The 25,390-nt window shown below is 43.7% G+C and overlaps 1 protein-coding gene across 47 annotated transcripts in view; it reads left to right on the top strand.

Annotated features, from left to right (window-relative positions):
* The window catches only part of nfixb (nuclear factor I/Xb), a 179,126-nt gene that overhangs the window by 57,355 nt on the left and 96,381 nt on the right, over nucleotides 1-25,390 (top strand). The gene's annotated exons all lie outside the window — the stretch shown is intronic.

Here is a 25,390-nt window from a genome sequence, read left to right as displayed (position 1 = left end):
ACGCACACACGGGCAAACACCCCAGCTGACCCTGCTCAGGATTTTTTAGGTGCCGCACATTTCCTGTGAAGGAGAAATGATGGGAGGAAACAATCTGATCCTAAAGCATCAACATGTTTGACACTTTCCATGAAGTGTGGACGAATGATCAGTAATTTATACAAAAATCGGTCAATTTCTCCTCCGTATTGATTGGTTCTTCATCACTGGGATGTCACGGCCTTCATCCTCTTCTGTGACACATTTCTCAGATCTTCCCCCGTCCAGACCTGGACCTCGGTTCTGATTCAGCTCTAAAGGGATGCATTTGTGCTTTGGAGCTTTGCAGAAACTCATCTTTCTGCCTCGAAAAGCCCAAATATTTCAGATCTTGCCCCCCCCGGGACACTCGGCTGTCGTCGGTGAGGCGAATGGGGAACTGATTTGAAATAAAAAACTTTTTTTTTTTTTCCCAGGAGGGAGGCTGAGGTGAAGCAGAGTTTATGGAGGGGCCGTTTTATTCTTAGCTCCACATTCTCAGGAAGCAGCCGAGGTTTCGTTCGGCTCTGCTTTCAAGAGATAGACCCCCCCCCCCCACACGCACAGCCCTCCCCGTACAGTATGTGACCCCCACGTTTGTCTGCAGACCCCCAAAAGCAGCTTTCATCCTCATCTCCGGTGGATTCCGTCTACCCAGAATCCTTTGCTGGTTCTGCTGGAGGCTGTCACGGCTCTGGCATGTGCAGGAGTCACGGCGCAGAGGCGGGTGGGTCTGATCTCATCCGAGACCCCGGCTGGAGTCATGCTTTCCAAAGCCCCGACGCTCCGGCATTAGTCATGTTTGGAGCGCGGGCCGCCTCATACGGCTCTCATTACTCCTCCCGATGTGAGAGAGAGAGAGACGCCTCAGAGAGCCTCGCCGTGCGCCGTGTCGGTGCTGGAGACGGGCCGACGAGCCAACGCGCCAAACGCCGCCGCATGTCCACGCCGCGTCCAGCGCCTCTGCTGGCTCCGAGGTGCTCACTCTGTCCTCGGAGCGTCTTTGTCTCGGCATCACAAATGACCCAAAGAATGCCTTTTAAAAAGGGACAAACAAAGGGAGGAATTGGAAACAGAGCGGCAGCCTTCACGCCACGCTAATCCATCAAACACATCTTATCTGCTTTGTCCAATATCCTGAGCTTCAAAGGGGGAACGTTATCAGATGGGCGGTTATATAACGGGGAAGAAAGCGAAAGGGACAGAGCTGGATTTGTTTTTTTTTAGTGTTGTTTTAGCAGACACTTGCAGATCTGGTGGTTTGCAGATTGTTTGGAGATTGAAAGCTTTGGAGAAGCGGATCCAACATCTCTACCTTCATTGGAAAGGGGAGAGTTAATTAAAACGTTGATCTGCAGGTAATAGGATTTTCACGGACATCTCCACTGGCGTCCTTTGACCCCCCCCGTGTCCGACCACTTCCACTCCAAACTTTCCTCACCCTCCATCCATGCAGCTGCCGAGCTTCCTGGTTCGGTTCCAGCCTGCTTTAAATTCACTGTAATTATCCAGTTTAGTGAATAATGCTGCAGATAAAAAGCCCAAAAGGAGCAGAAAGTGATTGAATTCTGAAAAAGTGCTGCAGCTTTATTGTCTAATTTCACTGTATGTGACTTTTAATTACTGGAGTAATTAGGATCCATACAGAAATGCTCAATTTAGTCCACTTTTTTAATTATCGTTCAGCAAATGTATTTTCTTAAGAAATGAAATCAGAGAACGGAGCAAAAAGAAAGACTCCTCCTGGCTCTGGAATGGCTTTTCTGTCATTCCTGGAAGATTGTTTCCACTCGGTTTTACTCGCAGTGAAAGTTGACGTGGTGTCGGTGAGGACGGCTCCTCGGCTCGCTCTGTGCCGGCGCCAGCTCTGAAAACATACGCGTCCCGGTGCAGGAGGGGGCTGCTTGGCGAGGGGCTGTTTCCCGATCGGACCGCTGGAGCAGAGCGGGCCCTGTAATCGGCGTCGGCTCTTTCCGTGAGGAAAACTGGTCTGAAATTCCCAAAAAACACCAGATTTTTATCCAAAAAGACCCCCCCCCCAAATAAAAAGAGCGTGTTTGAATTTCCTTTTGTCTCTGCATCCACATTCATGTCATCTCTAGCTGCTCAGACGGTACGGAGCGCCGATAAAAAAAAATGGAAAAGAAAAGCATGGAGTGAAAATAATGCCGAATATCACGCTGGAAACAAAGGCGGAGGGGGGGGGGGGGGGGGGGGGGGGGCGCTCGTTCAGGCTGGTGGGGCTGGTTGGCAGCGTTTGGCACCCGAACCCGCCGCTCCGTTTGAAAGGTGCCAGCTTTTCAAATCCACACACAGTCGCTGCCAACTTCTCCTTCTCATCCCCTTTTCCCTCATTTTAACATTTTGCAGCCGTACGTCCGCGCGTCTCGCTCCGCGCGTCAGCCCAACGCCGTTCCGCCGCCGAATAAAACCCTGTTCCTGTTTGTTTTTTTAAAATGTCAGTTATTTCAAACTGTTTAGTTGAAACTGGGGTCCAAAACAAAATGGAGGACGCCGCGCGCTTTTCGTCCAATCAGAGCACAGAACAATTCCACATGTGGAAAAGACAAAAAAAAAAAAAATACCCACAATTCCCCTCTGCCCTAAAAATACTGGACTGTCTTGTTCCCGGCTGGCTGAGGAGGAATCGGGCCTGGGGGGACTAAAGGTCAACGGACCCCCTCTCAAAACGATGCTGTGAGTGATGGGAGCAAGCGTGTGTGTGTGTGTGGGGGGGGGGGGGGGGGATGACTCAATAATGATCAGAAAATTAGAGCCATTATTTAGGGAGAGTAAACAGACCTCTCTAAGTGTGAAAGGCCCCCATTCAGCCCCGACCAGGAGCAGGGCTCCTTTCTTCCTTTCATGGGTCACCCATGGCCTCAAGGGCCCCCCCTTTGTCCCCTTAAAATAACAGAGTGAATACACGGGGCTGCAGAGGTGGGGGTCCCGCTCCCAGCCTCCGACTGGCTTCATCTCCAGTTAGCCTAATCGGCTCTTCATTCCGTCCGCTTAACTTTTCCGTTTAGACGCAGCAAAGTCACTGAGTTCAGAGATGCTGGCAGCTTCCAACTTTTTTTTTTTTTTCTCTGGGAGTGCACCTGGGCGTCGGATTTTTTCTTTCTTTCTTCATTATCATCCGTTGAAACGCGGCGCTCCTTCTCCCTCCGCATCCGGGGAGGAGGCATCCAGTTGACTGGGGGGGGGGGTTGTGGGTGTAAACGAGGCGCTAATGCGACCACTTCCGAATTGACGGTGCAAATGCTCTAATTAACAGAAAGCGGGTAAATAAATAAACTTGCCACGTCTCGGAGCAGCTGAGCTGCAAATGTGGCGCTCAGATGGGAGATGAGGAGGAATTTCCAGTCGGTGGAAGAGAAGACGCCGCAGAAAATGTTGCAGATGCACAAGACGGGGGGGGGGGGGGGTTCTCCTCTAGAAGTAACTATAGGAACTATAAGCTGCAACTAATTCATTCATTCATTCATTTTTTCATTCATTTTTTCAAGCTCTGGAGGAATCCAAACATTTCGACAAAACCAGGCAGAAACAGGCGACCTTACCACTGAAAGGATGCTTTGCATCACGTCAAAAATGTTTACCACTTCCAGGCTCTGTGGCCGTTACCATGACAACCCATTATAAAATAGTCTGTTTTTTTATATATACATAAAATAAAGTTTTCAACCTAAAAAATAGCAAGGGTTAAGATCAATACTTGAATATTTCTGTCTTTTGTAAGTGACCATAGTATTAACGGGTTAATGCCCTTTGAGGCAAAAGCAACAGCCTTCCTCTTCGTCCTTTAATGATTTATAACTGAAAGGGAATTATTGCTTACATAGTTATGGATAAAACATGAGATTAAAGTGCACTAATTTGCATTAAATCTGCCCATAGAGCTAGCAGAGTTATTCTTGGTGAGGTTTTTTAACATAAATTGTGATTTTTCTGCAGGCTTTCAATCAGCTGTAAATACTCAGATTGAGGTATTTTGCTCTGATAGTTTGAAATAAAATAGGCATTTATTGCTCAAAAACGTTTTATGTCTTTAAAGTTTGTTTTTATTATTTACCCCCCAAAAAAATCTGCTTTGAGCTCTGCGTCATTATCTGAAAATGAAACATTTAAAGATACATTTGTCCAAAAAAATTCAATGTGAATTAGGATTAGAAGAGTTTCACTAAATCAAGCGCGTCTGTTTCTTGAAGCTTCTGCTTAAAAATATCATGTAAAGTAAAAAGAAAAAAACTTGAAAAAGGAGGTTTTTCAAAAACAAAATCAAGACGTTTCATCTTTCTGTTAAGTTACTAGTCAGTTAAATGTATTGAATGGAAATATTGAAATAGAAACGGAGCCAGAGGACGGTTGGATTTTGTGGTCTTGCCGTGTAAAAGCGGCCGTGCTTCCTTTATTTCCCCTCATCTCAGCTTCAGACAGTAAAGCTGCAGCTTGAATGAATCTCTCAGGGATGAAAGTCCCGTTTCTGACATGCCGTCACTTATCTGAGCTCCCATTCCTGCGAAGACGGTTCTCAGGGCGGGACCCGGTCCAGGACTGGGCTCCTGCTCAGAAAAAGGAGGAGGAGGCAGCGATTCACCTGCAGCTCCTTCCTCCATCTGTTTGCTTTTGGATGGAAGGCCGGCTCAATTTCACAGCCTGACTTTGGACAGTCACATTCTCTGACAGCGAGAAACTCTCCCGGCTAGAATTCCAGCCTCGTCTGAATTCCTATCGGCGGCTTGGATTCTGTTTTTACTTGCTGAGCGATGAAATCTGGAGGAGATTCAAGAGGGTAAAACCGTCATTTCACGTCACATTTGATGCGTTCCTCTGTCTGAACGGAGCGTGAATGGGGTTGCCATGGCCACTCTGCTTTGTGTCTGTCTCGCCGTACCTTTCCTGGGTGACATCCAGAGGGGGTGTCGGCCACTGGGGCGTAGGGCCGTTTCCTTTGCGGCGCTTTGGCTCCGCTGTGGCAGCTGCCAGAGAGCATTGGGCTGCTGGAATCCACTTGCACTGTGTCTGTGGCCTCCCCTGCACCCTCGTCGATGCGTAACCCTTGTCCTATCTTGTGGGGTCCAGATGACCCGATCCTTACATTGACGTGTTCTCCTTATCATGACCAAGGGGGATAAAGGTGGAAAGATTTCATGTAATCCATGGACACCATTGAAGATCACAAATCATTGAAGAAGAAAGGTTCAGCGCGCTGTCTAGTGGGGTCTAAATGACCCCTCTCCCAACTTTAACGTACCTTGGAGGCACTTTAACGTTGGGAGTGGGGTCATTTAGACCCCAGAAGATGGCACAAGGAAAAAAGCAGACACGTACGGCGAGGTCACGGCGTCCATGAAGCTGCGATCTAAAACACGATGCACCTTTGGGTGTTTATTGGACCATAGCTTAACTTCTCGCTCTCTGTCGTAGGGCTGGATATCACCAGTAATTTCCAGAATCGATTCACCGAAGCCTGGATTGATTTGATTCACGATTCCGATTTTATTTGAAATTTACACATTTTGAGATATTCGTATAGAAATACGTCGATGATCTGTATTTATTTTGAAGAGATTCTTAGTATTCGGATACGGTTCATACGGCATTACACTTTATTCCAGAAGCAAAAAACGGAAACCACAAATGGTTACTTAAAACACTTTTCCTAAAAGAGTAAATTCCTGCCTGGGCGTCTTTAAAGCTGTTCATTTAGTCAGCAAAGTATGTTTACATAGAACAACCGTTAGCATTAGCCGTCCTATGGGAAATTCCATTATACATTAGCATAAAGCTAGCAGACTTTGACTTTACTGCTGTTTTCCCGAAAGGGCAAAGGCATAAAAGATCAAGATATATATATATATATATATATATATATATATATATATATATATATAAACATAACGGATTTCCTCATTTTGAAGTGAAACAGGGCAGATTGTTTAGTATTGAGACTGAAGCCAGAGCATCTGACAGAAAAGTAGCTGACCATTAAAAGAAAAATATCTTTTTTTCTTGTTCTGCTAACCTGAGCTCAGACTATTTTCTTCAAATATGATGTTTTTCAAACTGTATTCTTGCGTCTGCTCCTAATTCATAACAATTTGAAATAAAGAAATCCTCAGAAATGGAAGTTTAAGTTAAATTTTCTTAATATATGTCCTAAAATAAAACCTAAAAGAGTGGGTCTTTTAGGTTTTCCTTGCGTCCTGACTGAATGTTTTCATCCAGTTGCCTGATCCTGGCTCCGATTCAACACAGCCTCTTGTTCTCCACTTCTCCAACAAAGGAAGTGGAGAAGGAGTGCTTCCCAGCTGCATCTTCAGACGCTTTGATCTGCCTTTTCTGTCCTTCCACACACGGCGCAGGTATCTTCCCTTCCGCATCTTTTGGAACTCCGTGGCTGCAGTTGCATCTCCGGTCGGATGCGCAGAGATCAATCAGAATGGTTCAACTTTAAGGCGGAGGAAAAACTCAAATCGTTGCGAGTGGAACTTCTGATCAGCATGGTTTGGTGGATTGGAAGTTCTCAGGATCTGGAGAAGACAGTGTCTTGCATTAGACGGGGCACGGCTGATGGCGAATGAGGCCGTTTTTTTGCGTGTGAAGATCAGAGCAGCGTCCCTGTTGGCGGCGCCGTCCTCGGAGGTGAAGAGCGTGAAGAAGAACGCTTTCAAGTGCGTGCATGTGCCCATGTGCGCCTCGGTAGCAGGCGGAGTGACAACAAACGCAGTCTGCAGAGCAACACATGAGTGTCCTCGCTGGATTCAGCCTGCACCTGAGCCCCCGCCCGGCCGCCCCCTCCCCACACCTGAATCCTGGAGATGAAGAGCCGAGGTTGAATGCAGCCGCGTACAGAGCGCGCTGATGCGACCCAGCTGGAGAAAAACGGGAGGTAGACCCCACCCCCCCAGCCCTCTCATTGGTCTTTGACTGCAGTCTGTCACCACAAACATGGAAAAATCCAAAAAAACCTGGACTTTTTAAATGATGCGTCCACTGGGAGAAAGAAACCTGCAAGCCATTCAAAGGTGCTGAATCTCCTAATTATTCTCTGGTATTTGAACGTCTCTTAAATCTCTCATCCTCCCTCTCTGTGGCAGCTTTTGATTGGTATATTATTAGCCCCAGACCACCCTGCCTTGCAGCCCCACTTGAGTTTCCATTCTTCTGCTGCTCGGCTTTAATGACAGGCTCTCCTCCAGCGGCCCAAACAGGCCGAAGCGAGTCGAGTCGAGGGGAGGGGAGGCGCACCCCCGCTGCGAGCGAGTTCTGCTCCAGTGGAATGGTGATGGAGAAAGTAATCCAAGCCCGGTGTTTATTTTAAGAGCTGATGATCTAGAGATGGCTGTTAAAAGCAGAGGGCAAACAATTTAGGGGCAGTAAATCCAAAGAGGAGGACGGGGCAGGGAAAGGGGGCGGGGCTCTGCCACTTGCCCTGTCCCGCTACGAATGAGAGCGAGCTGGCCTTCGATCTGTGGTTAGATTTTTATCTGCGGCTTTGGCTCTGAGAGCACCCCCCCACACACACACACACCCCCCGTCTGCTCTTTTATTGCTGTTTCTGCTCATTTCGTCTTGCTGTGCGCTCCTCTCTGGCCTCTCCATAAAACAGGCCTTAACGAGGTTCCATTTACTCCCAACAGCATCGCCAGCAGGACGGCTAACGCCGCCCCCGCGTTCGGGGTCGCCTTCACCCTTTCTCGACTCTAAAACTGCCTTAGAGGCCCGCCCTGATGAAAGGTGGGCTGCTCTTAACAGCGTGTCTGCATTTCTCTGATGATGGAGGACACAGATGAAGAAAATTTGGATCAAAACTGCACTTCAGAATCTCTTTTTGGTTCTGAAAAGATCATATTTGTGATGTAGAAAATATGCTGGGCGGGGCCACAAGCTCCCTGCTCCGCCCCATTTTGATTCAGATAAATACATCTTTGTTTTCCTCGTCTGAGCTGGAATCTGGATCTAAGCGGTACGTCTGGATGGCTCCGCTATTGGTCACGATTTTTAATGTTGGGATTGTGAGCGGCTTGGAGCGGGAGAGCTTGAAAACAGATGGGTGATGAGAGAGGGGCGGGGTTGCTCCGTGCCAGAAGTCCCGCCTTCTGAGGTGAATTTCTGCTGAACTCCTGCCGCTCTGCAGAATTTACGTCCACAGGTTTTTTTATTTTGGCTAAAAATGGCATCATCATAATTAGTGCTGTTATGCGATTAATTATTTTGTCTGATGAATTAATCGTTTTCTGTAATTAATTAATCTAGGTCCTCTTTCTTTACCCAATAATTGTTGTCAAAAACGCCTCATTTTGAGCGATGTTCCTTTAAATTCATGACATCGTGGTGCAGGAAAAGATCAAATTACAGCCAAAAAAATAAGCCTTTATGAAGTTTTCCCAATAAAGCAGACATTTTCACACCAACAACATTTTGAATCTCAAACAGTTAAGGAAAAGAAAACAAAAGAACGAAGAAGCATCTCTTTTCTGAGAAATCCAGAGAATATTGACCCCCTAGATTCTTATTAATACCACGATACATGTAGACATTCTTTAGTCCACGAACCCCATTCGTTTATGAGAACGAACACAGCAGCGACGCGGTGAACGAAGACGATGAAGAGGCCTTTTTAGTTCATGCAAACAAACAGTTGGACCTTTGTTTTGCATATTTGAGAACTCGACAATAGTTAAAGATTAAGATTGAGAAAAATAGGATTTTTTTTAAATATCGCGATCATTTGCCTGTAATTAACTAATGATGTGACCCTTAATCATAATTAAAAGACCCCTGAGAACGCTGTTACAATAAATCAAAAGATGACTTTAGGGGTCAATTCAAACCTGCAAAAGGTCCTTTTTTCAGATCAACATAATTCTTTATTTCTTTAAATAAAATTCTTTATTAAATAAAATTCTTTATTTAAAGAATTTTGTTGCTAAAAGTTGGAAAAAAAGCCTTCCAAAAGTGTTTGTCGCATCCAAACGTGCAGATCGTACCCATTTAGCTCCAAATCTCAAAGCTGACCTTTAAAACCTTCAAATTACGGCTCCGTTTGGCTTTCAAAGGTTACAAAAGACACTTGTGAGCAGAGAATTGGAGCGAAACGGAGCTCCGTATGAATTTTCTGCCGTTAAATTAGCTAAACATAATAAACATTTGCAGCCGTTAGCTGGAAGTGGTGTAGAAAACCTCCCGGCGGAGACAAATGCTGCCGCTGACGGAGTGTTTGAGTTCATCTGAGCCCAGAAAAAAGATGTCAGAGCAGCCCTGCTGCACATGGTTAGACTCTTGTCAAATAGTTTGCAGTAACTTGATGGATCTCCACTGAGGTCGCTATTCTGGCACCAAAAGTCCTCACAGCATTTTTTTTTTGGTTGTTGTTGTTGCGTTTTGCCGAAGCTGTCTTCAGTAGAAACACATTCGATTTGTTGTTTGGATCTGTTTGCCCAAATTTACTTCCCAACTTTGAAAAGAAGGAAAACCTCAAAAACAACTTTGAAAAATATAAAAATAACTGCTTCTGGGTTTTCTCTGAGCTCCAGTTTATCGGTCTTTAGATGTGTGGGGATGTGTTTCCATGTCTTTTCTAACACAAACCAACCTTTCTTCCTTTAAAGTCTCACTTGAGGCAGTTGTTACACCCAAAAAACATTCTCCTTTTTATCCCACTTGTGCTCTCAGTGGGTCTGTCCCGGTGTAGGTACCAAAAGTATTCGGCCTGCAATAACTGTTCGGGGTCCTGCGACTAATGATGACATCATCATTATGTGCTTTGTGTTTACGTCGGTCTGATGACGTTAAAGATAGTGATTGGTCTGCAAGTTTACACGCTAACACCGTTCTTTGTGAGAAACATGGATGACTTGTACATCCAGATTTCCCTCTATATATCAAATGGGGGTTAAAAAGGGACTCCCCTATCAGCATATCATCTGTAGAGACGAGCAGAAAATTGGATTCGAGACATTTAGCATTTATTTTAGTGCTAATTCTTTGTTTTTTTTGTTTCAATAACTTGAATAAGACATAAATGAATTGTTTTTTTAATTAGTATAATACTGCTTTCCACCTGTTTTAAAAAAAAGAAATATAATCTTTGCAATCATAACTGTAAGAAACTGACAATTGGGCTTCTTAAACCAGGCTGCACTCCATAAATAAATATTGTTTTTCATACAGTCATTCATTTACTCATGTTGGAAAATTAAGTTTATATTGTAAATGTCTCTCCCTGTTATATATTTGGTGTAACAAACAATTATGTCAGACACTCCTTAAAATTCAATATGGCATTATTAGTTATGAGGGAAAAGAACTTTAGGTTACAAAATTAAACATGAAATGACAATATAGAGCCGTAGCAGATCTGGACGCCCATAGCTATGTAGTTTGTCCCCCGAACAGTTATTGCAGGCTGAATACTTTTGGTACCTACACCGGCCAGAAGTCGTCTCTGAGCTTCAAGCACAGAGATCCTTTTGTGGTCAAGATCTTTTTTTTTTTCCTAAAGGTGTTTTTGAAAACTGCTCTTTTTTCCCTCCATTTCTTTCTTTAGATTTCTTCTGGTCACGTCTTACCTTTAGGCATACTATCTCATCATTTAAAACTAAAATCCACTCACACCAGAAAACGCCTTATACAACATCACTGCTGCTTTGTCTTGATGCACATAGTTTATTTTTTATTTAAAAAAAAAGATAAAGCACAAAAATATGTTTCCTTCCCTGTTTTCTTCTGGCAGAACTTTGTACATTTAAACCCTGAAAGCTAATTTGAAAAGATGAAAAATGCAGTCCAGTCCCTCAGCACCTACTAAAACCTCACTAATGAGAAAATTAGAATGATTGTGCCAACAAAAGCAGATTTTGTAAACACTTTGTTAAAGTAGATGGAAGAAATGATCCGGCACAGAGAAACGTGAATAAATCAGAGCCTGGGCTAACGGGGAGAGTTTTTGGCCGCTGCTCCTCCACAGTCTGGCCGGGAGGCAGAGGACTTCCTCTGACTCCAGGGCCGCCATGCCTTGATTTTGGATTGGTTGGTCTGAAGCTTTAGGAAACGCTTCTTCGTCTTTCTCTTTCGGCTTTTCCCATCAGGGGTCGCCACAGCGAATCATCGTTTTCCACCTCACTCTATCATGGACATCTTCTACCCTAACATTAGCCAACTTCATGTCCTCTGTTAAGACATCCATGTATCTCCTCTTTGGCCGTCCTCTTGCCCTCCGGCCAGGCAGCTCCATCTCCAACATCCTTCTACCAATATATCCACTATCCCTCCTCTGAACATGTCCAAACCATCTCAGTCTGGCTTCTCTGACTTTGTCGCTAACACAGGCAACATGAGCCGTCCCTCTGATGTACTCGTTCCTTATCCTGTCTAACCTGGTCACTCCTAAGGAGAACCTCAACATCTTCATCTCTGCTACCTCCATCTCAGCCTCTTGTCTCTGTCTCACTGCTACCGTCTCTAACCCATAGAGCAGAGCTGGTCTCACCACTGTCTTGTACACCTTTCCTTTGAGTCTTGCTGACACTCTTCTGTCACACAACACTCCTGACACTTTCCTCCAACCGCTCCAACCTGCCTGCACTCGCCTCTTCACCTCTTTTCCACACTCCCCATCACACTGAACTGTTGACCCCAAGTACTTAAACTCCTGCACCTTCTTCACCTCAGCCCCCTGTAACCTAACGCTTTTACCTTGATCCCTCTCGTTCAGACACATGTATTCTGTCTTACTACGACTGACCTTCATGCCTCTTCTTTCCAGAGCAAACCTCCACCTCTCTAGCTGTTCCTCCACCTGCTCTCTACTCTCACTGCAGATTACAATGTCATCCGCAAACATCATTGTCCAGGGAGATTCCTGTCTTACCTCGTCTGTCAGCCTGTCCATCAGCTGCTCCTAAATGTTCTCATGCAGAATTCCTGTTTTCACTCAAACACACTGACACAGAGGAGAAAGATAACATCATTGTCAACTTATTTCATTTTCAAAAGGCAGCATGCCCAACAGAAACGAAGATCATCAATGCAACAATTTGACCAAAGCTGGCAAATTCAATCTGACCTGCCAGATGGAAATTAGCCTGTGGCTAAAATCTGGCATATTTGATTTAAAATGTTCATTACTATACAATGGCTCTTTTTTAAATTAACATTTATGTGATGTGTCAAATGTGCAGGGGCGGAGCTAGAACATTTTATATATGGCAGGGGGGCGGACGACCATGGAAGGGCGGCAAAACCCCAAGAAGGGATGGAAGGATCAAGTTTTTTTTTTTTTTTTTTACGGTTTCATTATTATTACTGTTTTTATTCATTCAAAAAACATTTTTTTGTTAAAGCTTTTTTCATTTCTTAAAGAAGCTTGTGTTGGTAATTATGATACTAATATTGAGTCAACGATTGTTTGCACACCAGCAGCTCTGCTCTTTCAAATACGGCAACAGAAAACACTTGCATGCTGCTGAGCAAAATGTATTAAAATATGTTCAAATGATACATTTCTAAAGTAAACTACTTTGATGTATTCAGTGATAGTAAAAATCAATATCCTAATTATTTATTAAGAAATTCTAAGTTTTTTCTTTAAAAAAAAGGGCTAACCTAGCTACAGAAAACTTAGCCACGTTTTAAACTATTTTAACATTAAGGATGCAATCTTTTTTTCATTAGTCGATTATTTTTTTAAATATTGGATTAGCTGATGCAAATCTAACAGTCGATGCTGCTTTTTCTTATTAAGCATGCAGCTTGACAGAAATGATTATTGAGGGTCAGTAGAAGAAGAAAAAACAAGCTCTCAAAAGGCCATCTTCAAACTTTTTAGCTTCTAAAATCAGACATAGCTTTTGTCCATTTTCAATTCCTTTAAAATATAATCATGAATTCTTCATTCTCTTTGTATAACAAGTTTTTTTTTTCCCATTACCTTAAATAGCTACTAATTGCACTTATCTGTACTTTTGGATGTAAGACGGCTAATTAAATGCTGCACGTGTACACGGCTGCTTTGTGGTGCATATCATGTTTTGTGCACGTGTCCATGCTAAGAATAATCCCACTTGGCAAACGACATCATTTTTTTTGTATGTTCGACAGAAGAGCGCACACTCCATCACTCAGGCGGACATGTACGTCGCACCGCCTGTCATTAGGATGGCCTTGATGTGGTCGGGGGGGGGGGGGGGGGGGGTCGAGGCTTCATATTATTGTCCACTTGTGAAAACTTTCACTCTCCCTCCCTCCTCTTTTCTCGCTTTTCCCCCTCTTCCTCTCCTCTCAGTCCCTCCTGTCCTCTTTCATATTCAAACCTCCGTCCATTTCTCCCATGATGCAATGGGATGCTTGATTTGGTTTGTCGATGGTTTCTCAGACCCTCGAGGGCGATGATAGGAGGGGTTTTTTTCTTTTAGGGGATATGAGAAAAAAGAGATGGAGTTGGCCCAGACCTTCATTCCAGCTCTGTTGGTTGTGTCTGACAGTTATTGTTTTTGGTTCTTGAATAATAGCTGACCACCAATAATTAGGATCTGCATAAATCCCAAGCAAAATGACAAAAGACGGATTTAACCGGGGGAGTATTTGACATTTGCAGGACTGTTTGTGTTCCAGCCTTTGCCCCCCACCCCCCACCCCCACCCCGCCACACCCCCACCCTGCCACCTGTCACAGTTCTGTTTGGCTTTGACTATTTATGACAGTATGATTTGTTTACCGTAGGTTTCATGGTAATTCATTTTTCTGTTGCCTGAAGTTGAATAAACTGTACTGATTGAATAAACTCACCTCCCGCCAGCCGAGAGGCTGGAGTTTGGGGGGTAATGGTCGTTCCAGAGATCACTCTGTTAGAAGAAAAGTCAAGCATTTTCAGATGTTTAAATAATCAACCTTAGATTTATATGACTTTATGTGATGCTAACTGCAGTTAAAGCTGTCAGAGTCTATTTAGAAAGTAAAGGGCATTTATGTAGACCTTCTGCCTGTATGGGAGAGAGTTTAGCATTCTGCACTTCCATTAAAAGTAGGTTTGGATACAATCTTTTCCACGTTTTCGTTCCTAGATAAGAATATCAACTCTGCTTGATGTCATTTTTTATGCCATATAACCCTGACTGTATAGAAGAATTTGACCATTTTAATGTGACAACATCTAAAGACAATGGTTTACTTTCGGCTCTAACTTCTAAGGTCATCATGTTGAAACCCAAAGTCGTTAGTAAGCGGTGATTGGTCCCAGTCAGTCTGAGTCATCATCTCTATGGTAACCACTCTCATCAATCAGGAGTGAGATTGTTGGAGGTCCATACTCACTTGAAAGCCACACGAAACCTGTCATATGTTTCTAACGTTGGAAAGTGGGGACCATTATTGGGCGAACCGTCAATGAATGGTCTATTTTTGAACCTATGACATATATAAGCTGCAGAGCGATAAGTCTGGACGTTCGTGCTTCAGTCTGACTTTATTAACTCCGTTTATAGTAACTCTAGAACTTGTTTGTAATATTGTTGGGCGATGTTTGCAGTAAACCATCGGGATGGACGATGATATCATTGGGGGGGGGGGGGGGGGGCTATTTCTAATTTTTCGTTATTATATAATTATTATTCGTTATTTTGCTTTATTTGTTCATTTATTTTATTTCCCAATTAATGACTCATCTACAATGATCCAGTATAAACTGAGGGAAGTGACTTTAACAAAAATAAAAATAAAATAGCAAACAAAATAGAAAGAAGTAGTCCGCTCCTGCACTTGATTAGTCAAGTGGACCGGTGGACCGAGCGACCGTGTCTCTGAGCAGAGCAGATGGACTTATAGCTTTGTGTTTGAGGGGAAGGGAGGATGCTTTGTTACTCTCTATGTGTGGGAGACTTCGGACTGCGAAGCTCTAGGTGAACAAGCTACCGAACTCAGGAGAACCTGGTCTCCCGGTAAAAGTGTGTGTCCGGGCAGAGCTCGGACCATCAGCTCACACGGCGGCTTTGGGGCGGTGTGTGAGCTTTTCAAAGCAGAAATGTCGCTGAGTCTTTAGAAACCGTTCAGATTTTTTGTTTCCTGTCGTGTCCGGACAAAATAAAGGCTGATGTTATTCCCACATCTTTACGTTCAGCCAAGATGCAGATTGCAGCATTTACCGCATGGATTTTATGTTCATCAAAGGCTAAATGTTGTTAGCCCGTGTTAGCCTCTCTTATCCCTGGCTTCTTCCAGCTCCATTCTTCCACCAAAAAAGCACTGACCAGATGGATTAAAATTAAAATGATGAGCGAACAGGCGCTTCATAATAACCGTAACATTAATAAAAGCACGTTTAGAAGATCATCTATGATATTACGGAGCTGCCACATATCTATGTATGTAGCTTCTCAGCGGAACTCGTTTCCTCTTCCGGTATTTCAAACACTTTTGCGCACTACTACACTACGCGAAATCATTCACTACGCGAATGATGTATTCCGACCAAAGTGTGCCCCATTTGAATGTTTGTTATAACTGGAAAAAGTTTTTCTGGGCCCATGTACACGGTTGAATTCTAATCCGACCATTGATCCGATCAAGATATTTTGCACATGTAACCGCGGCTTATGGTGTCGACTCACAGCGTGGCGGGGGCGTGGCATCAAGATGGTGTCTCTCCATCGTGATGTCAGTCAGCCATCACGATGAACGATGATATCGTCCATCGGCACAACCCTAGTTTGTAACACGTTACATGTTAGCCACATTAGAAGGGTTAGCCTATTGCCAATACCTGTAACTCCCAACCTTGTTTGCAAAACATAAAAAAATCAGAATAATACAGGTGAAACAAAAGTTACTGTAAATATATACTAACTCCCAACCTTATTAGGAATAGGAGTGAATTGATCAAATTGATTAATCGATCTGAATCGATCAAAGCTTAATCAATCAATCAATCAATCCATAAAAGTAGAGATTGATCTTTTATGCCTTACCTTTTGCAGTGACCCAACACTTAACAGCAGTAAAAGCCAAGGTCCCCTAGCTTGATGCTAACGTATACTGGAATTTCCCATAGGACGGCTAATGCTAACGCTTGGTTGACCTAAAAAGACGTTTCTGACTAAATGAACAGCTTTGTGTACTCACATGCATACTTTTTTCCAAATTCTTTAAAGAATACATGTGTAACCCTTGTGCTATCCTAGGCACTTTAACGTTGGGAGTTGGGTCATCTAGACCCACTAGACAGTGCGCTGAACTTTTTTTCTTCAATAATTTGTGATCTTCACTGGTGTCCATGGATTACAGGAAATCTTTCCACCTTTATCCACCTTTATTATGGTAGGGAGAACACGTCAATGCAAGGGTGGGGTCATCTAAGATAGCACAAGGGTTAAAAGTAACCATTTGTGGTATAAATCACAGTCTTTTTGCTTCTGGAATACAGTGTAATACTGTAGCATGAGCTCCACCTAGTGGCCAAACTGAAACGCCATCTAGGAGAGTCGGAACAACAATCCTCACATTTTTGTTGGAGCTTCTCCTTTTTACAATTTTACATCATGTGAACAGTACCAGATTATTATGAATATCTTCTAAATGTATATAGATTATTATTGTTTTCTATACAAATATGTCTAAACGTGTAAACCGTGTAAATTCAAAATTGGATCGTGAATCGAATCAATCCAGGCTCTGGTGAATGGAATCCAATCGATTCTGGAAATTATTGGTGATACTCAGCCCTAGTTAGGAACACTTAAAAAAAAAGAAAAAACAGTCCGACACGCTACACGTTATCTGCATTAGCGTTTACACAACAGCATCCAACTATGTTTGCAACTCGTACAAAAACAGACTTATACGTTGTCAGAGTGTTGGGTACTTCTCAAAATCACTTCAGCGTCAGTAAACTGAACCAGAATGAATCCATATATAAGGCGCTCCAGAATATAAGGCGCACTGTTGTTAAGGATTTTAAGTACATGTTGTAGTTTGGAAAATACGCTGTATATACTGTAGTACATTTCTACTAGTCAAACGTTTCTCTGGGAAATTCATTAATGATATACATTGGAAAGCAAAACACTTATTCCCCGTATTTATAAAGTTTCAGTTGATGATTATTCTCTCATGATAACAAAACACTTATAATAATTGAAAGTGATGTCTTATGTCAGGCTTTGTAACAGTACAGAAATGAAATGTTATTTTAATAAAAGACATTTCTGACCTTCCTTTAAAGCAGGGTTACCCAAATCCAGGCCTCCAGGGCCGGAGTCCTACACGTTTTCCAGGAGGCCGGTCCTTCGAGGCCTGGTTAAAGCGGCGACTTTTCATCAAAGCTTAAATGTTAAAATCAACTTTGGGACAGATGCTTGTCGTAGCCAAGTTGGGGGGCTGGGGTGGGATGTGGCAGACAGTTAAAAGTCATGGTCGTGAGTTTTGAACCCCCTGTCTGAGAGGATGAACAATGTCCCACCAGTCAAAGTGGCTAGTGAAATAGTCTTTCTAATCGCCAAATTAAAGTTTTACCTGCATTTGGCGGGTAGGCGGGTGTCAATTGTGAACCATTCCTATATACACGTTTCCTTTTTTGTATGGATGCATCTGATTTGCCATTTTATAACTTGAATGTTTGCACTATAGAAAAAAAAGAGGATTATCAAGATGATGTTAAAAAAAGGTATCAGAGCCAGAATGTTTATTCTGACCAATAGAATAACTGAGTAACTGCTGTTTATTTCACTATAGACGTCTATGGAATATTAGCTTTTTGGAGCCACTTCCTGTTTAAATCACCAGGAGGGGAGGAGTCACTCAGTCCAGTTCTCATACAGTCTATTCACAAAATTTATCACTTTGGTGGAGATTTTATGGCCAGGAGAGGTAAAGCGGTCAATCGTGTCGAAATGTGCTTGGGCAAGACACTTAACCCCCCAGTTGCTCCTGGTGGTTGCAGGTTCATCGCCGGTGTTCGGCAGCAGAGCCGCCGGTCGTAAGGTCGTAAAGTGCTATAGAAGTATTAGTTTACGCCATTTCCCAGTCCTGTTATGGGACCAAACAAATGAATCAAAGGAATACATGTTGAACTGTATATTTAATGCTGCATGTAGAGAAAACGGGCAGAGGATGGTCAGAAAGCGCTGAACTAAACAGAGAGAAAATGTGAACCCCAGACAGTCTCCATGGGTTAGTAATTAGCACCTCTAACTAAATTAGAGTAGTAATTTGTTTTTTACTGGAAGCCCCGTGACTTGATAGCCCACAAAGACTGCTGACCCACAGTCTGAAGTCTAAACCCAACGATACTTTTTCACAAGATCTGGAGCTCATGATGGCAAATGTCTGAAAAAACCAACAGGCCAACCTTCACTCCCGTCTCAGAGATGCCAGCGATCGTATAGGAAACTTCAACACATCTCGAAGCTGTTGAGGGAGCTGCCATGTGGGCGGCTTTTCTCATTACACATTTATTTATGAGGCCGCTGCAAACCAATGGGCTTCCTTCCTGATCCATCTGTTGTGTGAGTGTAACTTACAGTAGTATGGAGGGTCTCCTGAGGTCAGGGAGCTGAAAATCACAAAGACATGTGGAATGCTGTGGGTTGGCCAATAAAAACAGACAGGCCCGGCTCTCCATCTGCGTGAAGCTTCAGAACTACCAGGCCAGCTTAGGCCAGTTCTTTTGCAAAGCCCAGGAGCAGCACGGCTCGGATTCTGTCCACCACGTGGTGGAGGACTGCTAAAACCTCATGTTTATCACACATGTTCATTATTAGCTCTTTATTTTACGTAGAAACAAAGACACTTTAGAAAAGTTTTCTTTAATCGGATGAATCTCTTGTGCCAAACAGTTTTGAACTTCTCGCAATTTTCTTCCAAATGACCACCAGATATGAAACCTTCGTCAGACCGTGTGGATGTGGGTGTAGTTGTGCTCAATAATCCAAGAGTTCTGGATTATTGAGGTAACTCTGGTTCATTTTAAATGAACCAAATGTGTCCAGTCTGAATACACCCTAAGCAAAGCTGCTTTTAGCTGGAATAGAGAACAAAAAGTAGAAATTATATTAAAACTACGTATAATAAGTATATATAATAGACATATTCAACATCACTTGAGTAAAACATTGTAGAAACCCCAATGGAGACAAAAGTGGACAAAAGCCTAACCAGTCTAAATGACAATAACAGGTTCAGATTCATCTTGGTGGTGGGGGTCCATTTGTTACCATGTAAACAGACAGATAAATCGACTGCTTCTTCCAACAGCGCCAAACGGCTGATGGATGCGTTGGACTTTGGGGTCAAAGCCCGGCATAGGGGCGTCGATATCTGCTGCTCAAACAGCAACAAAATAACACATTTTTTTGGCGAAATGATCATGTTTGTGAGATTTGTGTTTGTTGTCTCAGAGGAAAATACAATTTTAAGGTCTAGCTTCACATTAGAGCAGAACCAGACTGGCTTCCCAAACGGGTTTGTGGGCCCGGCCCACATCCACAACCATTGAGGGCCTTTGGATACAACAGAACCAAAATGACAGGAACAGTTCGAGTTTCATTTACTAGGACTCATAATGAGAAAACACGTTGTGGTTTGGGAATTATGGGTACGGGCTGCAGAGGCTCACCAGGTTTGGATTCGGGGTTGATTTTCTTTTTTTTTTTAAACCTAAAATGACTTTGCCCCCTGAGTCTTACTGGAGGGGAGTCTGGTGCTGCAGGCAGAAACATGTGCAGCTGAGCTGTGAGGGAGAGCACCTCCAACAGCACAAAGCCCCAGAGTTCAACATGGTCACGAAAACGTTCCACGTATCCGAAATGCTGATGCCAGAAAGGGAGGAGGTGGAGATGGAGGGAGGGGAGGGATCTGTCCTCACATTTGCTATCAATTTAGTGCACTGAAAACAAGCAGCAGGTTTCAGTGGAGCTGAGCAGAAAAACCTGGAATGTTTTTCTATATAAAACCAAAGGGGGGGGGGGGGCAGAAAAGAGACACACGGAAAAGGGAAATGAGCAGAAGAAGCAAAGACGAGGCCGTTCGGCCGTTGGGTCTCAGATGTGAAGCCACGGTATTCTGGGACGGAGGCGGGTCATTGTCGTGACGACCTCACGAGCAAATGCAGGCTGAGCCTGGGGGGGGGAGTTCTACCACGGCTGTTTGAAGCCTCACTCTGATGAAGACGGTGTTTCTAACCTGTTATTGTGGCATTTTTCTGACGATGTAAACAGAAAGCTCTCACTTCTTGGTGACGGGAATGATTTTCTAATGAACTCCCGCCGCTCTGCAGAAACTATGTTGTTTTGATTTTGGTTAGAAACGGCATAATCGTCATTAAAAGGCCACTGGAATGCTTTAAGTGGGACATTTATACGTTTGGAGAGATAACCTCTGACCTCACCACAAGTTTGCTCTGCCCACCTTATAACAGTGCCTTCAATGGCTTATGGGTTCACCCATCTGTCAATCAAAAAGGCTAGTGACCCTAGATTTGGAGCTGTAAAAGAAATCAAAACAATTGATTAGAAAAAAAAGGAAATGCATAAAGCAGTGATAAGTGTTCCCTCATTGTTACACAGATAAAAACAGTGGTATTCTATATGTTTTTTGACTGTAAAATGCGTCACTACGCACTTTCCATGTTTTTCCTCAAACAGACATGAAGATTTTCACACTTTTCTCTGTTCTTTAAACTTTCAAACCGTCATAGCAAAAAAAGTCCAGGATTACAGAATGAAAACAAAGTTCTGATCACGCTGGAAAATTCATGTAGAACTGTCTAAACTGAATGCATTCGGTACTGGAGACACGACGCAGAAGAGATTGATTGACAATGGTCGGCAGCCAATCCGGACGAAGAACACAGTGCACTGTAGAAGAAACAAAACAACCGGAATATTTAACTTCATTGGTCATTGGTAAATGGCGTATACTTATATAGCGCTCTTCTACCTACAAGGCCCAAAGCACTTTACAGTCACAGACCCATTCACCCAGTCACACACACGTTCACACACTGGTGGCGGCTCCGCTGCCAAACACTGGCGTCAACCTATCACCAGAGGCAAGGTGGGGTTCAGTGTCTTGCCCAAGAACACTTCGACACATGGGTGTGCAAGTCGGGAATTGAACCTGCAATATCATCATGGGTCGACCGCCCTACCGCTGCACCACGGCCGCCCCTTGGTCCCATTGGAAAGTGGCTGTCTTCAGTTTCCAGCCTCCAGTGGTCTTTTGAGGAACTGCAATATCAGTTTTTTTAAAAGTAAATAGACTTGTGTGTTTTAGTGGAACTAGGACAATTGTGTAGGTTTGATCAGTAATGGAGGATTGTTTGTTGAAGGTGAGGTTGAGTCAGGGCATCTGGACTTCAAATCCTCTTCCTCTTCAGTCTTCATCCATCTGCTGGGTTCAAGGATGGGTGGGAAACTGTTTCAAGGAGGAAGTTCTTCATTCCAGAGGCCACATCACCCTCACTTACACGTTTGTTATTTAGTCTGACATCATGAAGGTTACCTGGTCGGAGAACTTCAACCGTAGCCATCTTTGTTCCTCACTTACCCGAGGATTAAGTCTCAAACTTCTCTTAGATCTTCTTCCTCATTCGCTCGACTCTACCTCTCAGCACTCTGGTGACCTCAGAAATGTCGGTCCCTTCCTTCAAATCGTCGCTCAAAGCTCCTCTGTTTAAACTCGCTTTCAACTTGTTACCATGACGACAGTATCTATATTTAACCTGCCATTCATGTCTCTGTGTTTGTTCTCGTCGGGTTTAATGGATTTTTCTATTTTTAAAATGTTGTGATGTGTCATAAATCGTCATCACTAGAACTCAAATGTTTTTATTGTGGAGAAAGTTTAATCAATTTATTGATCTGGCACAGTGAAGGTAAGAGAGGGCAGCCGAGTTTATTCATTTTATCATTTAGGTCTTCAAAACTATATTACTGGTATTCCAACATTATAATGACATGTTGAGGGTATTTACGACAAATAATCAAGCTCAATGGAGGAGAAAAATTCTGCAGAAAACGGGTGAAGCCTGTCTAAGTACCTGTGGGAGGGGCCGAGTCACTGACTGCGGTATCCACGGATTTTTAAGAGGAAAAGCACTAAATGCAGCACAGGCAAAATCCTTACATTTTTCCCTTTACTCAATAAAATTGATTTGCGGTAAATCTCTGGCAGTATCTGAACTATTTCAGGAACATTCGCTCAGCTAAAACATAAGAAGTGAAGAAAACAACATGTTGGCTGGAATGTTTAAAGCCAATATTAGTCAGTAGTGTCCCAAAATGTAGAATATATTCTCATGAGCTCTAAACATTTTCTTGACGATTTTCTGTGAACAATAATTCTATTTTGTCTTTGCTCAAAAAGCACAACATGACGCTGCTGAAGTCAGATTTGGTTTGTTGAAACAATACGATTAAGTGTGACTGAACAATGACAGAAAACCACGAAAATGTTGCAGGAAAATAAATGTGGAAAAGATAACGTTAACCCTTTAACAGCTGCGCTTTGGCTTCAGTGTTGCCGTCCATTCGACCACCGTAGCTCTTTCCCCATTTTTTGTTATTTGCCTTGTGTCGATGTGAAACGTTGTTGAAGTATTTACCTAAATCCGCTGGTTTTGTCACAGAGAAAATAAGCTTCCCGCCGTTGTTGGAGAAAGAAAACAGCCGCAGTCAGAATCCGCTGATTAACGACGATCGGGTAAACGGTCGAGGAGTTACGATACGTTAAAGAGTTTACAGTCGGGTGGTAATAATTACAACTGTTTTCCCAAAATTTGCTAGTAATTACTGTGACGTTGGGATCACTATTTCATGATTTTTATTAAATAGTAAAATACACTTTAAATCAGGAAAATTATCGCTCTAAAATGCCAGAATAATCGTTGTTGGATCTATGAGCCGTAGATTTTGATTCGTGAATCAAATGGCGTGATACAACACTTTAAGTTCCAAAAACCTTACATTAGTGATGCGCTGCAAATTGGCGCAAAGCTGATATGAAACGCCGCTTTTCTCCCCGTCAGGATCAGCTGACTGGCGTCGATCGCGTAAAGGGTAAGACTTAAGGTACGTTAAAAAGGCGTGTGTGGTTTTGATGTCGCCGGCGGCGGCTCTGGTGTTAAACACGTTACCTGCAGTGTGTCGATTAGATTTGTAACCCTGAAAATAGGTGTACGAATATTTGTGACATCCGAGATCGCTAATATAGTTACGTATTGTAGAAAACATTTTAGGAAATGTAATTATCGCTCTGAAATGAGAGAATAATGTTGGATTTGAAGTATATACACTAAAGGAATGCACAACTGTCACCAGAAGTAAATAAACCTTTAAAGTCAAGTGTCAGGGAAGGTTCTCATCCTCACAATCGTGGTTTGATCTGAATCAAATCACTGGATTTTTGGTTTGTATCAAATCAAGCAGCTGGAGCTCAGTTGGTGAAGTCCATGATGGGCACATGGGAAATCAGGGTTCAATTCCCAGGGGCGTGCAATGAGCTTCATCCAGTGTGCGTCCTTGGGCAAGACCTTTAGAGCTGCTGCCTAACACAAGCTGTGTTTCTATTGACTATTTATTGCAATTATCAAACAACGTTTTTGCTCTTGGAGGAGGTGATTTTTGAGGCATATCGTCATTGACATGTTTCCAAAACGGTAAATATATTTTTTATTTTCTTATTAAATGAGTCATGTGACCAACAACCGGATGGCGGTGCACTTCTTGGTAGGAACTGGCGGCCTTGGGCGCTGCACAGTGGGCGCCACCCGAGGTCCCACAGCGTCACACAGATCATCAAAAGTTGAGCGTGTTATAAGGAATTGTTGGATCTACAGCTCCTCCGGAAAATCACCAACCACCATCTCCCAAAATGACTTCATCCGTAGCCGCTCCCACCTGTAAGGAGCTCGCCACTCCATGACCTAAAGAAGACGGCGACGTCTTCTTTGTATAGGTAATGATGAGCGCTAGTGCCGTGGCAGAAATGTGAATGTATCTGCTGTCAATCAAAGTATCGTTCACATCTGTCGCCATGTTTTTGAAAGACTTATCGCGTGAGTTGATTTGTGTTTATTCACATAATTAGGATTTAATGGAAACAGTGTGATTGCCAAATTGTGTTTTTTCAACATTTCTAGAATTTCTATAACGGTTTGCGGATACGTTTATGAAAAAACCGCTTATGAAGCCACAAGGGCGCCTATGTCTGGGTTTCCCTGTGCCGATCCCCAGCCCGGATAAAATCAGGAAGGCCATCAAAATCTCTGCCAAACCACCTGTGCGAGTCAGTGAAAGCTGATGGGGGGCGGAGGGAAAGAAATCAACCAAATGTGTGTTTTTGTTTGACGTTAACAGAAACCAAACAAAGAGTGAAGAAGAGGGACGGAATTTGCTTTTTTCTATTAGAGCCTCCTGTAATGAAGTGAAAGCGTTCAAAGTAAGTGGTGGATTGTGTTGGGGGGGGGGGCTTACAGTATGTGATTACCCACCAGCAAAACCACATTCATTACACTAATTGCTGCAGTGGTCCATGTGGTTGGGGGCTGGAAAGAGGGGGAGGTGGGCTGCATTGTTAACATTTGTTAGGCTCGTTGACTCCACAGTTTCTGTTATTATAGGCCGCCACGTGATCCTCTAGAGTCTGTTTTTAACCAGCTGAGCTAACGGCCCACAGGAACAGAACTCCCCCAAATCTCTCGGGGAACCACATCAGCATCCCCAAAAAAACTCCAAACGCGCGCAGAAGAACCAGCCCATGTGGGATCCATTTGCCTGAAAAACGAATTATCCATCAGAGGAGTGCTGGGAGAAGACGGGAACGATGGAAGGACGAGGCCCTTCCTGCGTTTCGGGCTGTTTTTCCAGCAGCTTGTACCAATATTTCAGCGTGTGTGCAGAATGTGTGCAGAAGGCCCCCGGCAGATGACACAACATGTGCGATGGTGAGCACAAGGAGACTCACACAGCTCAATCTGCTGAGTGCCGGGAGCCCGTGTCAACCCTACCGGGGGGGACTTGCCAGTTGTGATTGCCAATATGGCCAACAGTTGCAGCACATCGCTGAATTCTTCAGTGCGTCTTCACAGGAAACGGAGCTCCAACGCCGTCCTCGTAGACTCTGTGTGCTGGCTGACCAACTCCCCGCATGGCCTCTTCTTCCTCAGCTGGACTTCTCGGACGTTTCGGAATACGGTCAAACTTTCCCAGCCGTTCGCCTCCTTTCTCCCTGACCCAATGCCCGCGGTGAGAATTAGTATCTTCACAGGTTCATGCGCTCACTCGATCCGCCCTCCAAGGGTGTGACACGCAGATGAAGGCTGCTCGTCTTCATCTGCATGATGAGGAGGTTTCGTTGCTTCTGTCCCACTTTTACA

The sequence above is a fragment of the Oryzias latipes genome, chromosome 8 (genome assembly GCF_053564925.1).
Source record: "Oryzias latipes strain Hd-rR chromosome 8, Olatipes_Hd-rR_3.1".
Taxonomy (NCBI): Eukaryota; Metazoa; Chordata; class Actinopteri; order Beloniformes; family Adrianichthyidae; genus Oryzias; species Oryzias latipes.
The sequence above is the reverse complement of the archived record's forward strand: the minus strand, read 5'-3'. Positions and strand labels throughout refer to the sequence as shown.